This window comes from Nyctereutes procyonoides, unplaced genomic scaffold (genome assembly GCF_905146905.1).
Source record: "Nyctereutes procyonoides isolate TBG_1078 unplaced genomic scaffold, NYPRO_anot_genome, whole genome shotgun sequence".
Lineage (NCBI taxonomy): Eukaryota > Metazoa > Chordata > Mammalia > Carnivora > Canidae > Nyctereutes > Nyctereutes procyonoides.
The window spans coordinates 52,389,677-52,405,276 of NW_026575142.1; positions in this window are offsets into that span (position 1 = coordinate 52,389,677).

The window sequence follows — 15,600 nt, forward strand, 5'->3', positions numbered from 1 at the left end:
TGAAATTTAGATTTGTTCAAAGAGAAAAAAAGAGAATCAGTTTATGTGTGAGATGTGACTTCCACAGCTGAAAACAGGCACGTGGAAATGTGGTTCATTTAGAGGTGCAATGTTTTATGATGCTGCTGCTTCTGATAAAAAGAACAGGAAATAAACAGTATAAAATGTTGATGTTATAAAACATTCCATGTGAACTAACATCAATAGAGATGAATAGGGCTTTCACGTAATTAATGCCAACCTGCCTCTGCGCTGTCGTTTATTGTAGAACAGACAAAAGCAATTCAATCAGCTTTTCCAGAGCAAACCCACGCGATCTTAATTAATGGGTTAATGATTTTAGGAACAACAACAAAAAGATAATGTAGTATAGGACTTCAAAAGTGGCTTGGAAGCTAGATTACTAATTTAAGAAAGATATTTTTATGTAACTGGGTCGGGGGTAGAAACCAGAGATGTTTCCTTCCTTTTCACTTGCTTTTTTAATTGAACACTCCTGACATTCTCTGTGCTTCGCTTATGAAGTCAGAAGGCCTGGGTTTAAGTCCTGGATCTCAGTCACTAGATGTAGGAGATTTTATTTCATCATTTATTTCACAGTTTACCCACTATAAAATGAGGGAATTTGGTGGGATGATGGTTAGGGTTTCTGAATAGCATTGTCAGATTAGCAAAACACAAAAGTAAAAACAAAACAAAGCAAAGTGAACACCAGTTCAATTTAAATTCAAATTCAAACTCAGTTTTAAATTCACATGTAACTGGGCATCCTCTCCCTTATCTGACAACACTGTCTATAAGGTGTCAATTTTACCCCTTCCTTATGTGAGGTTTGAATAGTCACCAGACTCAGGAATCAAAATATCACTTTTTTATTCTTACTATCCAGGTTGATCTGGCTTTGAGTTAAAGCCAAATTCAGTCTCCCCTTCTCTCAAACATTACTCCCAAATAAATTCCTAAAAAGTATTTACCAGCAATCCCTTTGCAGGAGAAGAAGTGAAAGAGGAGCTGGAAATGTTACTGCAATCCTGCCCCTACCCCAGGAGTGGGCAGGAACACTTCTAGAAGCATGTAGAAGGCTTAGTGGCAGATCACCATCTATGACCATTTCTCCTGGGATGACGTGGATTTCTTCTTGCTGCTGCTCATACAAGCTTCACAATAAAGTATAAGAAGATTTAATTCACTCATTTAATCTTGATTGAAGTCTTCATAAATGCCATTAAAAATAGCATGTACAGAGCTTACTATTTGCTAGAAATATGTAAGTACTTTATGTTTACTAATTCATTTAATCTACATATCAGTCCTATGAATTAGTTTGTATTATCATCATCACCTCATTTTACAGCTGAAGAAATTAAGGCGCAGAAATGTTGAGTAATTTGCTTGAAATCAGACAATGCATAAAAACAAAGTCAGCACCTGAAACCCAGACTATGTGGCTCCAGTGACTGTACCTTTAACCATAATATTAGAGGGCTCCTGTCATCAATGCCAGGACAGCACCCCCAATTGCTGGAGAAAATAATCAATAAAATAATCAATAAATAATCAATGTTAAAAGGAACATTGAAAATCCCGTCAAATTAAAAAGGTAATTCCTATCAACTTTATAGGATATATGGCACATATATATTTGATAGATGCATGGTTGATATTATATATGTTTATACATTATTTATATCAAGCCAATTTGATACATAGACATGGACATATCTGGAAGTCAAGACTTGCCAGACTGAGTGGTAGATGAACATTTTCTCTAGTGTCCTTCTTGCCATATTCATTATGCCATTAGCTTTCCCCTTTTTGCTATACTGACATATAAAGGCAGTTCCATGCCTCTTTCACCAAACTTTTACTGAGTGAATACTGTGTTCTAGATACTGTTTTAGGTCTTTGAAATAGAAATATATACAAGACATTTTTCTTTAATAATACCTTTGATGACTGGCTCTGTGGAGGGGTGATTGAGACCAAAAGAGGAAATTTCAGGCAGCATTTAAGAAGTGGGTAGGCAGAGAGTGTATATGACATATTAAAAAGACTTTCTCAAACAAAGAACTTCTTTGGAAGCACCCTTGAAAGAAGTGCCTCAACAAGAAAAGAAGCAATAAAAATAATAAAAGTAAGCACGAATAAGAAGGAACTAATGAAGTCTGTGAAATAAGGTAATGTTAGAATTTAGGTCTAGCTATGTGTAAAATTGACCAAAGTAACAGTCATTTAAATAAGATGTCGTAGGTAGAATAATGACCCTCCCACAGATGTCCCCAGCCTAATCTTAGAAGTCCTGAATATACTTTCTTACATGGTAAAAAAGATTTTGCAGATTTGATTAAGTTACAGATACTAAGATAAGAAAATTACCATGGGTTATCTGGGTGCAATGTAATCACAAGAATCCTTATAAGACAGAGACCTAATGAGTGAACGAGTGGTTGGAGTGATGCAAGGAAGGTGCCATGGCCTAAGGAAGGCAGGTGAGTTCTAGATGTTGGAAAAGGCAGGGAAACAAATCTATCCCTAGGGCCTCCAGAAGGAATACAGCCCTGTCTGAATCTTGAATTTAGGACTTCTGACATCCAAAACTGAATTGTAATAGATTTATTGAAGCCATGAAGGTTGTCAACATTAGTTACAGGAGCCATAGAAAATGCATACACAAAGGATGAGTTATCTCTGTCAGGTAAGATTTAAGTGGTAGGTGGCCCAGGGTTAGTGGGAGAGTTTTGCTGCCCCAGGTTGCCAGAAAAATCCTAGCTATTTATATCTTGTTAATCTTCCTTCTTAAAGGTGTTTTTTTCATTGATGATCAAAATGTCTCACATAGGTGGCCGAAGTAAGAGGAAAAGCAAGGTCATGTCTTTACTTTTTAAGTATATGTTCCAGAAATTGCACACATCTTTTCTCACCTATCCTTGGCCAGAACTTTATTTCATGGTCATGTGGGAAAGGGGGCTGGGAAATATGGCCTTGATTTTGGATGAGCACAGGGTCATCCAAAGCCAGGGGCTCTATCACTATAGGAAAAAGGGATAATGGATATTGGAGACAACTAAGCAAGTAACTTAGTGATGTCATTATCCCTCTTAATAAAATAAAAAAGGTATAGAATAGTCTAGGCTCTATATTACTAATGATACCAACAAGATGTGGGAAGGTGCAGATGAAAGTAAAAGGTACATGAGAACATGTTAAAGCACTTCTCTAGTTAAGGAAAACACATAGGTATAGATTCACTTTTTAAATGCTTGTGTTTTAAATATATGCATATATCTTGATAATTTAAGAATAACCCCAGGATATTAAAAATAGAATGCATAATTTTTAACCAACCAGAAAAATTGATCCATCCAATGAAAGTTATATTGAGAGGAAAATAGGTGGACAAATTTTGTAAACAAAACAAAAAACTATTCCGTGGTAGTAAACAAAGTAGTAATTACAATAAATATAAATGGATTATAGTCACCAGCCCCAGACTTTTTTTATGGTGGGATTAAAAATAAGATCCACATTTTGTGATCAATACAAGGTATCTTTTTTTTTTTAGTACAAAGGAAGGTGAAAATTAAAGGCGTAAAATATATACTATGATCTGATGATCTAAGACAGAATAGCAATTTCAAATTTGAACAAGTTAGAAGTGGAGAGCAATTATGATCAGGAGAAAATAACTGTAATGAACTGATAACATGAACTGATAATGAACTGATAACATGAATAACAGATCAAAATGTATAACAGTCATTCATAAACATATCTGCTTCCAACATATCAGTGTATGTTCAAAATGTATAAAGTGACAACTCACAAAACTATGGTGGAATAAAGGTAAACTAATATCTGGAGCTAGGGTCCTTGAAAACTGTTTATTCCAACACATAAAGGAAACCAAAGGCATAAAAAAATATGAACAACAGCATTAAGATGGAAATTTGGTGTTTTAAATACATCTGTAGGAATAAAAATTAAAGAAGATTTTCACTAAAGAAAAACAGCAAGAGTATAACATTATCCCAAACAAATGAGGAAGAAGGAAATAATAAAGAAGGGGTAAAATAAATGAAGAACAATAACAATATATAGTTGGGTATAAACAAAAACATTTGGGTTCTTCAGAAAGATGAATAAGATATATAGGTAACTAATAATATGGGTAAAACTAATACAGAAAAGTAAAACAAGGTGAATATTCACAAAATACAGAATGAAAAATCAAAGCTATTACTATAGATGTAATGAATGATGTATAATCATAAGTTTGATTTATCGTTATATAATTATAGGTATAAGGGAGATTACAGAAACAACCAATGCTACTAAAGACTTATTAATTGATAAACCCAGATTGTTGTAATATGTAACAATAATTTTTTAAACCAGAATCAGAAGAAATTTAAAATAAAACAAAATTTTAAAACATAATAGAAACTACAATGGCTATTAGAAAAGTCTTCATTCCAAACTCTACTCTTTACCAAAATTTCAGGCCCAAACAATTTATAAGTGATTTCTTAAAAAAAAAAAAAAAAAGAAACAAAGAAACAAATAATATTTTACAGGTTGTCCTAGACAGTGAAAGAATAAAAGAAACTGAGTTCTCTATATCATTAAGTCATTTTCTGAGTCTAGTTTAACACTAATTCTTTGAGTATATAAAAATGTTATCTGTAAAGAAATTATAGGCCAATTTTATTTATAAACATAGATGTGAAAATCCTAGAGTAATTATTACATCACAAATTACAACATTACTTTTTTTTTAAAAGATTTATTCATTTGAGAGAGAGAAAGAGAGCATACGTGAGCAGGGAGGGGGCAAAGGGAGAGAGAGGCAATCCTCAAGCAGACTTACTTCCTGAGTGCAGAGCCCACCCTGGGGCTTAATCCCTGGACCCTGAGATCATGACCTGAGCCAAAAATCAAGAGTCAAAGGCTTAATCAACTGAACCACTCAGGCACCCCTGAGGTAATTACATTACCTTTTGAAAAACAATATATTGATTTATAAAGAAATCAATCACATGCTTGATTCGAGATAGAAAATTATTAAATAAAATTCAGTTCCAACTTGTAAGTTTTTTATAAAGTTAGACATAGAAAAGAGTCTGATTCACTAGTTAAAGGTTGTATATGAAAATTTGCCAGGAAGCATCATATTTAAGGAAGAAATTTTAGATAAATTTCATATAAGACAAGAAAGCCTTGTGTCACCAACTGGTTAACTTTAATGCTAGAGAATATTTTATAAAACAAGAAACACAGTGAAGAATAAATACAGAAAGGGAAAAAAAAACAGAAGACATACCCATTTATGGAAACTAACATAATCTGTTACACTGTTTGGTGTAGAATCCTAGTTCTGGATAAAAGATGATCTTATAACAACCAGTAATATTCTCACCAGGAATAAATAAAATATATCTGTCATTCACAGTGTACCACTAAAACTTTAAAATGTAAAAACATTAATCTAACAAAAAGCATATAAGATGATTTTGGAGAAATTAATATCGGTACTAAAAGGCATACAAAAAGATTTGAATAAATGTAGAGATAAACAATGTTCATGGATGGGATAAGTTAACAATTTAAAAATGTCAAATTTTCTCCAATTAAATAAATAGTGTGTGGAATTCCAATCAGAACTTCTGCAGAGAAACTTGAAATAGTAGGTCTAAAATAGATTTTGAAAAACAAAAGCCATATTTTGGAAATAAAAGAGCAAAAAGGAATATTTGCTGTACCTGTATTACTGTATAACAATAAAAGAAAACAACATGGCCTATAAAAAACAAATAGAATAATGTAACAGATTAAATGGCCATAGATCGGCATAAAATCAAGATAACTATTCAAATTTGTCTGGGAAAGCCCTAACTTTATGCCTGTTGGTCTAGCAAAATGCTCATAATATCACCTTTTTCTCCCAGTTTGGATTATAAATTATATCATATCCTCATATGTAACAGATTGACATAATAAATCAGTGGAGGAAAGATAGAGTTTATTTTAGAATACAATATTGTCTAACTGGCTTAGCAAATGGAGAAAAATGGGATTGATAAACATTTGAATGTATTAAACATTTAAATGTACAGATAGATTATAAACTGGTAAGGAATTGTTGAAAAATACTCTGGTGACTTTGGGTGGGAAATGATTTCTTGAACAGTACCCAAAAAAAGTCCATACTAAATTGGGAAAATGGATTTAGCTACATAAAAATTAAGAATTTCTGCTCAATGAGGGACACCATAGATAAAGATAACAGATGGGAGACAGACTGGGAGAAGATAATTACAACACTTAAAACTGACAAGGGATTAATATCTAGAATAATTAGGCAATTCCTGCAAGTCAACAAGGAAAAAAGAGGAATTAACAAAGAATATGAATAGGCGATTCACAGAAGGGGAAACCCAAATTACCTACTTGCTCGTGAAGAGATCCCCAACATCACAAGCAGTCAGAAGGATATAAATTAAAACCACAATGAGGCTCATCTTACACTCATTATATTGATAAAAATGAGAAATTCAGATGGTTATATTGTTGGCACAGATGTGGTGAAGGGGGAATCCTCATGCACTGCTGTGGGGGATGTAAACTGGTGAGCCATTCTGGATGGCAATCTGTCAGGAAATTGAATACGTGTGTATCCCACGACCCAGAAATTCCTCTCGTGCATCTGTAGCCTGGAGAAACACAGGGTCATGAGTGACACACACAAGGATAGTCAGAGTATGAAAATTTGGGTAGAGAAATGTTGCTCTATGAAAACACTCAGAGAAAAACAGACCATCATAAAGCTAGAGCTGGCTTTCTGCGTCTGAGGGTTGTATTCCCGCCTGAATCTTGGTTAAGTAAGAAGCAGTGATTGTCCTATTCCACTTCAGTCCTAGGGAATTGTCAAGGCTCAGATACTGGCCATTCCCTGGCACACTCTAAAATATTCAGGGCCTTGTTAGGAAAAATGTCTAGGAAGTTAAATGCATCGAAAGTGTTAGGAATTCAGTGGAACATTTAAAAAAGCGGGTATCATCACAGAGCGAGGACAATTCATCCAAGGGGGAGGTGATAAAATATAGGTTCCAGTGACAGCAAAATAAAAAGAGAAAGCCATGACATCGTTGAGTGTAGACATTTGGAGGCTTCATACAAGTTGGAGACCCTTCTGCTCTTTCCCTCTGCATAGCGAAAAGAAAACAACTTCATACACGATTGTGGCTGTTAAAACATGTACCGAGAGCCAAAAGGCTTTCCAGTTTTAGCAGAACTCTAGTTTTGAACACCAGGTTATTAAGAGAGAATGTTCACTCGCCTTCCTGTCATTTCTGGAAAGCCAGGGAAATAGGTGAATTTTGTCCTCATCCAGATGGCACCTCAGAAAGGAGAGCATTCTCAGGTAGCTTCCTTTCCAGCTTTTTAAACTTCTCCAAGAACCACAGAGCATTAGAGTTGGAAGTTTCCAAGAAGTCAACTGACACAACTCTAGCCCACTATGGAATTCTCTCTACAAACATCCAATTCTCAAGAATCTCCTGGAACCAGACCATCGATCCATTACTTTAGGACACATCTTTTCATCCTCAGGAAAGCTGTGTAAGCCCCTCCTGATAGAGGCTGTGGCAGAAAAGCTACCTCCCTGCTACTCTGGGGTCAGGTTATAACTCTTGGATCTCACCTCCTTCATGAAGTGAGTAATCATGCTCCTTATCAATCTCCTCTTCTCTGGGATGTTCTCACTATGGTGGATGAATGAAATGAATTTCAATGAAGATGAATTCACTTTAATAAAAATTAAATTGACTTTAATCTTCTTCTGGACATTTAAGAAAACAGTGAAATATTGAATCTCTACCCCTCTCTAACCATCCCCCCCAATTATTCTCAGGTGTCCCCAGAGGTATCCCTGTGGATGAACAAATATGCCTCCTTAGCCTTGGATGTCAAAGTGCCAGTTTCCCTGGTAGTTTCATCCCTGCCCTGCTGCCAGTGTGCCCCATGAATGGTGCCAAGGGAGTTACACAAAGGGTTTTCTTGAGGTTCTCTCTTGGTCTCTGAATCCCACCTCAGGGCATTGCTTTGTTTCCTGCTGTTGGCTATAGCCCTTGGCATCTACCAATGGAATCAAAATGCCCTTCTGTCTACCATTAAGAGCACTCACTGCATGCCTGTCTGCAACAGCTTCGACCACCGCTGATACTGGTGCTCCACTTGCTTATGTCTGCGAGATGGGGACATCATCACAGACATGCAATGTCTCCCACCTTTATGCCATTGTCTCTTCTGCTGGTCACATGGTGGTGCAAACCCTTACTCCAAAGCCTCATGAACACAATGGGTGAAAACACCCCATTCAGGTCTTACCTGGAGTTTCCTTTCCCAGGATTTGAACACAGGTCCCCAGGGACTGAGCCAGTTGATGAGTCTAATGGAAGGCATGGGTAGTCCTCAGTACAATTCCTCCTCTCCAGCTCAGAGGCGGTTGCAGGCACCTCTGCTGCGCTTTGGCTACTATTCCTTAGACTGACTTATTTCCCAGGACACAACTCTACACCTTCTGGGCTTCCCCAGACTTGTAATTTTAGGCTGCAGCAGCTACAGCTAGAGCTGGGACCTCTCTGCTCGGAGAGTACTGGAAGTGCAGACCAGCACAACCATCTTAGGATAGCACTAGGCCCTTCTACTTCCTCTTTCTTCCTTTCTCCCTTCTCTGCTCCTCTCTCTCTTATTTAAGGAAAAGCTCACCTACCCCTAGAAATTGGCTCATTTTGCAGGATGGATTCTCACTTAGCATGGTCTTTATATTTCCTAACCTTACTGCAAGGCCCAAGATGATGAGCTAAAAGCTGCCCTCATTACCAAGGAAAATACAGCTATGTGGTTCGCTACAGATTTGAACTTTGAGATCAGAGAGTCTCACGTTCAATTCCTCATTCTCTCTTTCTGGCTGTGTGGTTTGGGCATACTGCTTAACCACCATCAGTCTCAGTTTCTTTACCTGTAAAATGAGAAAGCAGTTATTAGCCACTTCACAAGACTGTTGTGAGGATTGGGTAAGACATATGTCATGTAGCATCCATTATCTGGAAGCTAGTACTGTTCTTAATTAGCAAACCCAAACCACACACAGGGCATGGGTGAGGTGCTCAGGGCTTCAACTGCCACATTCAGGTGGGGAGATGGATGCTTCCTAGAGTCATTCACTCAGATGCTGGCAATTTTCTGCCCTAGTACCTGGTGATGGGGCCCTCTGGTGGCAGAGGGTGGTGTAATCTCTTTTGGACAACCTGAGTTTACTCTCCCAAAGCTTTCTAATGCAGAACGGACCCAGCAGAATGGGTAAGGGCTGTGGTCTGTACCAAGCCCTTGGATGCACACCTTGTGCATTTGTGCTGAAGGTTTATTTATCTTCTCAGGATGCTGAAAATTAGATATAAAATTGGGTGTTAGATATAAAACAGATTCAAGCCTAATACTTTGGATCCTGATATAAAAACCAACTTCCTTCCCCTAAGCATAGGGGATCCTTCTGGGTCATCGGCATCAGCCTTAGAGATCTGTTTCTGAAACAGTGGGATGCTCCATAAAGTGAATTTCAGTACCTGCTGGATATCAGGCTTGGTTAAGTCCTTAAGGAGCCATAAGCATCACAAAGCTAAAATCTCTCATCTTTCAGAATTGGAAAAAACAACAACCACAACAAACCTCAAGTCATGAAATAAGTATCAGAAAGTCAAAGGAAAATGACCTTTACCCCATAATGACAACTTGAATGTATTTTTTGAACTACCAGGGATAAATTTCTTTGCCAATTCCCTGCTTTTTGGTAGCATTTATTTTTTTTACTATCTCAGCATGTGTTTTATCCCCCATTGAGTTATCCATATCTGCTAGACATATAGGAAGTTCTAAGTCAGAGGTGAATAAAAGTCTTGAAATATTTTCCATCTTTAAGGTATTTCATAATTTATAGATTGCTTAGATACCTGTTGTCTCAAAAACCTCACACCTGGGCAGCCTGGGTGGCTCAGTGGTTTAAGCGCCTGCCTTCAGCCCAGGGCATGATCCTGGAGTCCCGGGATCAAGTCCCATGTCGGGCTTCCTGCGTGGAGCCTGCTTCTCCCCCTGCCTGTGTCTCTGCCTCTCTCTCTCTCTCTGTATCTCTCATAAATAAATAAAATCTTTAAAAAAAAAAACCTCACACCAACTCTGGTGTATTGTAGATTTTCAATAAAGGAAAATGGAGTTTGAATGAAGATTTGGGAGGACAGTATTATCTTATGTCTGTGCATAAGGAAGTAGAGCCCCAGAGAGGTTTTGTAAATCACTGGGCCAACAAGTAGGAGAGTTGGCCCTTGTGTCCAGGACTTCTTTATATTATATCTCAGCTACTTGGGGCATGCTGAAGATCTCTGGTGAAAAGGAACTCAGGCTTGCTTGAAGAAAAGCATGCAACAAAACAGAAAATAAAGTAATTTCTTTAGGCATTTGGATAAAGCATCACGACACAATTGCATACTCTGGTAAGGCTGGGAGGAACCTTATTTTAGAGAGGAAAGAAACTGATGTCCAGCGAAAGGGAGAGTTACTTGCATGATACACATGGTTAGCTCACCAGCAGGACTGGTTCTGGAACTCTGGTCTAAGCCCAGAGACCTACATGATGGGGGCAGCTAAAACAAGCCAGCATAGACCTGCTTCCCACTGCCACTTGTGGCTGGACACACTGAGCATACTGTTCACCCATTGTTTATTCTGTAAATATTTTGTAAAGGAAAGGAGAATGCCTCTGTGGTACATACTAACTCTAAGGTCTTTCTATTTTCACCTGGCTTCTAAGGTCAGAATTAAATGGGACCTGCTCAGAAAACAGAGCAAAGAACAGATAGAGACTGAATAGAGACTAAGAGATATGGTAAATCTGAAGCACAAAATACCTAATGATGTCTGAGTTTTTATGCTAATAAGATTATATTTTTGAGGGGAAAATGTGGAGATGGTACAGATTAGGAGGGGCACAAAAGGGGTGCTGCAAAGACTGAGAATTAGGGGTGTCAGGTTGTTAGAGGCTCTCAACAGTTCCACTGGCTTTCTTCCTGACCTGGTGTGCAAGCAATTTCTTTCTGAGCCTCAGTTTTTCCATCTGCTAAAATGACAAGGCTGGACGATGTATCACACAGGCCCTTTATGGGATTTGACCTTCTGTGACATTAAGTGCTCTCTTTATTTTTCATATTTTTGCCCCAGATGAAAGAACAATTTGATGATTTACTAAGAAGCAGACCGTCACCAAAGTCAATCCTCCGCTTAGCCTATTGAAATTTTTTGGGCGACAACTGACTCCGGGGACTGGCTTGTGTATGTTGAAAGCATGCCATTCACCACCTCAATTTCGGCGTTGGAATGGCACTGGAATTCTATGACGCCCACTCTTTTGAATTGGAGAAGGGCACGGTGACATTGGCATTTCTGCTTGGGGCTAGTGGTTGAATCACCCTTTAAAACTAGTAGTTGGGTTGCGATCCAAAGATGGCTACTGACTGGAGCCAAAAGTTTCCACAAGGATGTCATTAAGAGAAGTGACTTTCATTACCAGAGGAGAAAGTCGGCTCTCTAGAAGTGAGGAGGTCTGTGAATGACGAGTGCCATCTACAGCATTTGAGCTATACCCATTAGTCAGGACTCACACAAGGAACTTCATATTTTTCATGTCTCATTTTTCTATTTGGTGGTCAAGGTTTTACCAGTGTCTGTGTCTCCTAAAAATCGTAAGCATGAGACAAATGTCTAGGAAATGTCTGATAAATAAATGAATCTTGATGTCCAAAATCAAAGCGTTAGCAGTAAAGAAAGGGAGGTTGTATGTACATCGAGTAGTAAATATGAGGTAGCCTGTGACCTCTGCTATGAGAAAGAGATAAATCAAGTATCACCGGGGCTTAAGAGTAGAGAGGTCACATGGCTGGGACATCATGAAAAAGAATTTGAGCTGCACCTTGAAGGACAGATTTGCTTTTCATATGTGAGGAGGGTAAAGAGTAGTGAGAGGATATCTTGGTTAAGAAAGTGTAAGAGTAGGAAAGAACTATTGTGTGGGGAAAAGAGCTGTGGTCTAGGGTACTTGACATGGAGAAGAAGTTTAGAAAGGTGAGTTGGTGGTCTTCTTGGGAAGAAAGTATCTTTGGATTACAGAATCTTTGGATTTCTGCAGAAAATGGATAGCCACTAGATATTTTTGAGAAGGAGTATGATATGGTCAGAACAGAGGATTAGAGATAATTCATTTAGGCCTATAGTAACAGTATTCCATGAAAGGACCCTAGTATTATATTTCATGTCAAAGTGTGATTTGCTCTTGGAAAGCGTAATGCTCATCCTGGGTGAAGAAAATGAACTCTTTCAGGTGATCACAGTGTTCATTAATATTCTTGGAAAATGACCAAATAAAACTCTGCTACCCTGGACGATCTAATTTATCTAAAGTAAGCAGAAATGTACCCTTAGAGAGTTTATTTAGCCGTGCCCTTCATTGGCTAAGGTCTATTTTTAATCAATGTGTGTGTGTGTGTATATATATATATATATATATATATATATATATATAGCACTACACTAAAGATAAACACTCTGTATGGCAAACATGGTATTTTAGCTCTAAGAGTACTAAAGGACTTCCCAAACAAATATGATTTTATTTTCAGTATTAATACTATCTAACTGCCAACTGCAAAGCATTCTAGAGCAAGGATTACACTAAATCTGTCTATGGCCAGGTCTACTTTTCCATTTCATCAATAGGAGTGAATGGCGTATGTAATTGCTATTCATCACTCAAAGAAAAGAAGAACTATGAGGCTCAACCATGTTCTTCTAAATAATCAGGATTTATACATTTTATGGTATAAGTGGAAAAGAGGACAGATACTGGAATTAGATGACTGGATTCAGTTTTGACTCCGTCGGTTATTAGTAGTGTTACTGCAATGGGTTATTTGATCTCTAAACCTCAGTTCTTAATATGTCAAATGGGAAAATATCTGTATGGTACGTGGCGTAGAAGCTGGCACAGAGTAACTATCTGCTAAACTGTAGCTATTTTAATCATTGTTCCCTAATCATATTCACCCTAGATTGCCTCTCTGCACAGTACAAAGTTATTTGTAGGATAACGGGAACAATATTGCATTCCTGAGTAGGCTTGGATCGCCCTTGGATCACAGCCACAAGGACTGCACTGGAGGGGCAGGACCAGGGACTGGATGGGTTGGAGGCTGAAGAAAACTTGCCTGCTGCAGGAGCTTGGCATTTGGGCAGACTGTGGTCCACACTCATGGGTTCAATATTCACATAGGCTCCGGCAGGGGCTGGAGCCAGAAAGGAAGGCTAAGTAGGAAGGTGGAAAAGAGTAAAGGAAAATCTAGCAGCAGGAAGGTGCTGCCCAAGGGCAGGGGGAGAGGCAGTATCCAGAGTGTAGGGCCTTGGCAAGGGGGATGACTCCTGTATATGGGCCTGGCAAGAGATCCTTAGAGTTCTGCGGATCTAGAAGAGGCAGGGGCAGGGTGTGGGGACCAGCGATTTGAGGAAACTGAGGCAAAAGCTCAGTTGAGTCATGGTTGGGGATCAATGGTTCATCTTGGGCATACTGAATTTTTAGGTCAATGACAGTGAGATTTAATTTTAGGGTCTACTGCTTGGTAGACAGAGATTGTTGGCAAATTCTTTGCTTCTCCTGGGCCCCAAGTTATACACAGCTTGTGAGGACTCCGAGAGCACAGTGCAGTTCTGCAAGACTGATGATCGGGTTTGCACCCCAGGATTGTTGCAGAGATCCAGCGATTTGATAAATGAGGCGGAGCTAGCTCCTTCTCTGGGAAGTATCTAGGAAAACTTTCCTGGCCTGAGTTGTAGGGAATAGTTATGCAGGGAATTCTTTAAGTCAAAAGCCCAGCAGAGAAAAACAGAGAAAGGGGGATGATTCATCTGACAAACCAGGGAAATTGAAAGATTGTGTAACCAAAACATCGCAACAGGGTTTTTAATTCTTCTCTAAAAGATTTACCAGTTTCTTTTTGAAAAGTGCTAAGATTAAAGATATTTTCCATTATGCTTTTCCTGTAGTGGAAGCTGCCCAGAGAAGGCAGTTTTTGCTTTATGGCTATTAGTCAACTCTTTCAATTGCCTCCCTACCATCCAGAAAACCTGATATAAAAATCCATGCTTTTTCATTGAGCCCAGAGGGGAAGCAGGCAAGTATTGAAATGAGTAAGACATCTATTTAAGGCAGAGGAAGAACTTGAAATCCAGGTAGCTTGATTTTTTTCCCTTTAAAATACAGTTATGGCTCTTTCTGTCAAACCCAAGTAGGTGGAGAAGGATACTGTAAGAAGAGATACCAGAATAAGAGATTTAACATGTGTATTACTGAGACATGTGTTTGTATGTGTATAATATATGGTCTTTCAAAAATATCTTTGCCCTAAAACCATTTTATTTTTCAAATGAAATTTTACCTAGTATTTAGTTATATGGGTCCTCTGGGTCAAATTGAAAATTTTGTGTGTGGACACAAAGGCCAGAAATAGGGGGTACTGTGCCAATGCTACCAATGAACAATGAGATAGCATCTCCTCATCCCCAGTCCAAAGGCGTTCTCTCACATTCCATTTTCTTTATTCTGACAATTTTGCCATGTTCCTCCTTTTAGGTTGGGGTTCCCAAAGCAGACTCTAGGGCAAGAATTCATGTGACAGCCAGTTTTTAAAAATTGTTCTGAGGAGCCACTCACAATGCAGTAGGGGAGTAGGACCCGGAAGGAGAGGAGGCCAAGCCAGGGTGCTTCATGCCTGCCTCCATTACTGTAAAACCAGTTATTTCTGCTGTTCTCTCCCTCCCTCATTTGGGTGTGATTCCTTCTCAGCGGACAACTGGCCCCAATAAATAGGCCTCAATAGATGTTAAGTAGATGAATGAATAGAGCTTCAAGTCTCCTTCCAGTTGAAGTAATCTCTCTCTCCTATGAACTTTCTGTGATTACATCATTTTCCTTTGATTCATAATTATTTATATGCATGTGCAAAATCCCCTGCTTGTTTATAAGCTCCTCGAGGTCAAGAATCATGTTTGACTCTCCATGACAAAGCCTACTATGGGTGTTTGAACATGGTAGTGACCCAGATAATGCCAGTTGGAATGGTCAAAACAGTCTCTCAGTGCTGACAGATGAACAGCTTGGATGCATAGTCCTAGACCATGATAGGAGTTTTAGTTTTTATTCTTGTTCACACCTACTCCTTTGGGGCTACATGGTTTTGGGCTACTAGTCAAAATGATTGCAGAACCTTTGGAAAGCTTCAATGCCATGTAAATATTGAAGATATATAATCCCAAGTGCCTGAGATGTTTTACCCTTACTCATGCTTTACTCTTCCAATGGAATCTCGAGGTTTGTTCCTGCCCCCCAAGGGGAATAATTTCTAAAGTATAAGAATTAATCACTCTGCTTCCTACTTGAAGCATTGCTAAATTAATGGCTTGACATCACATCTATCATCCTTCCTCCAAGCTCTCTAAGGCCCATTA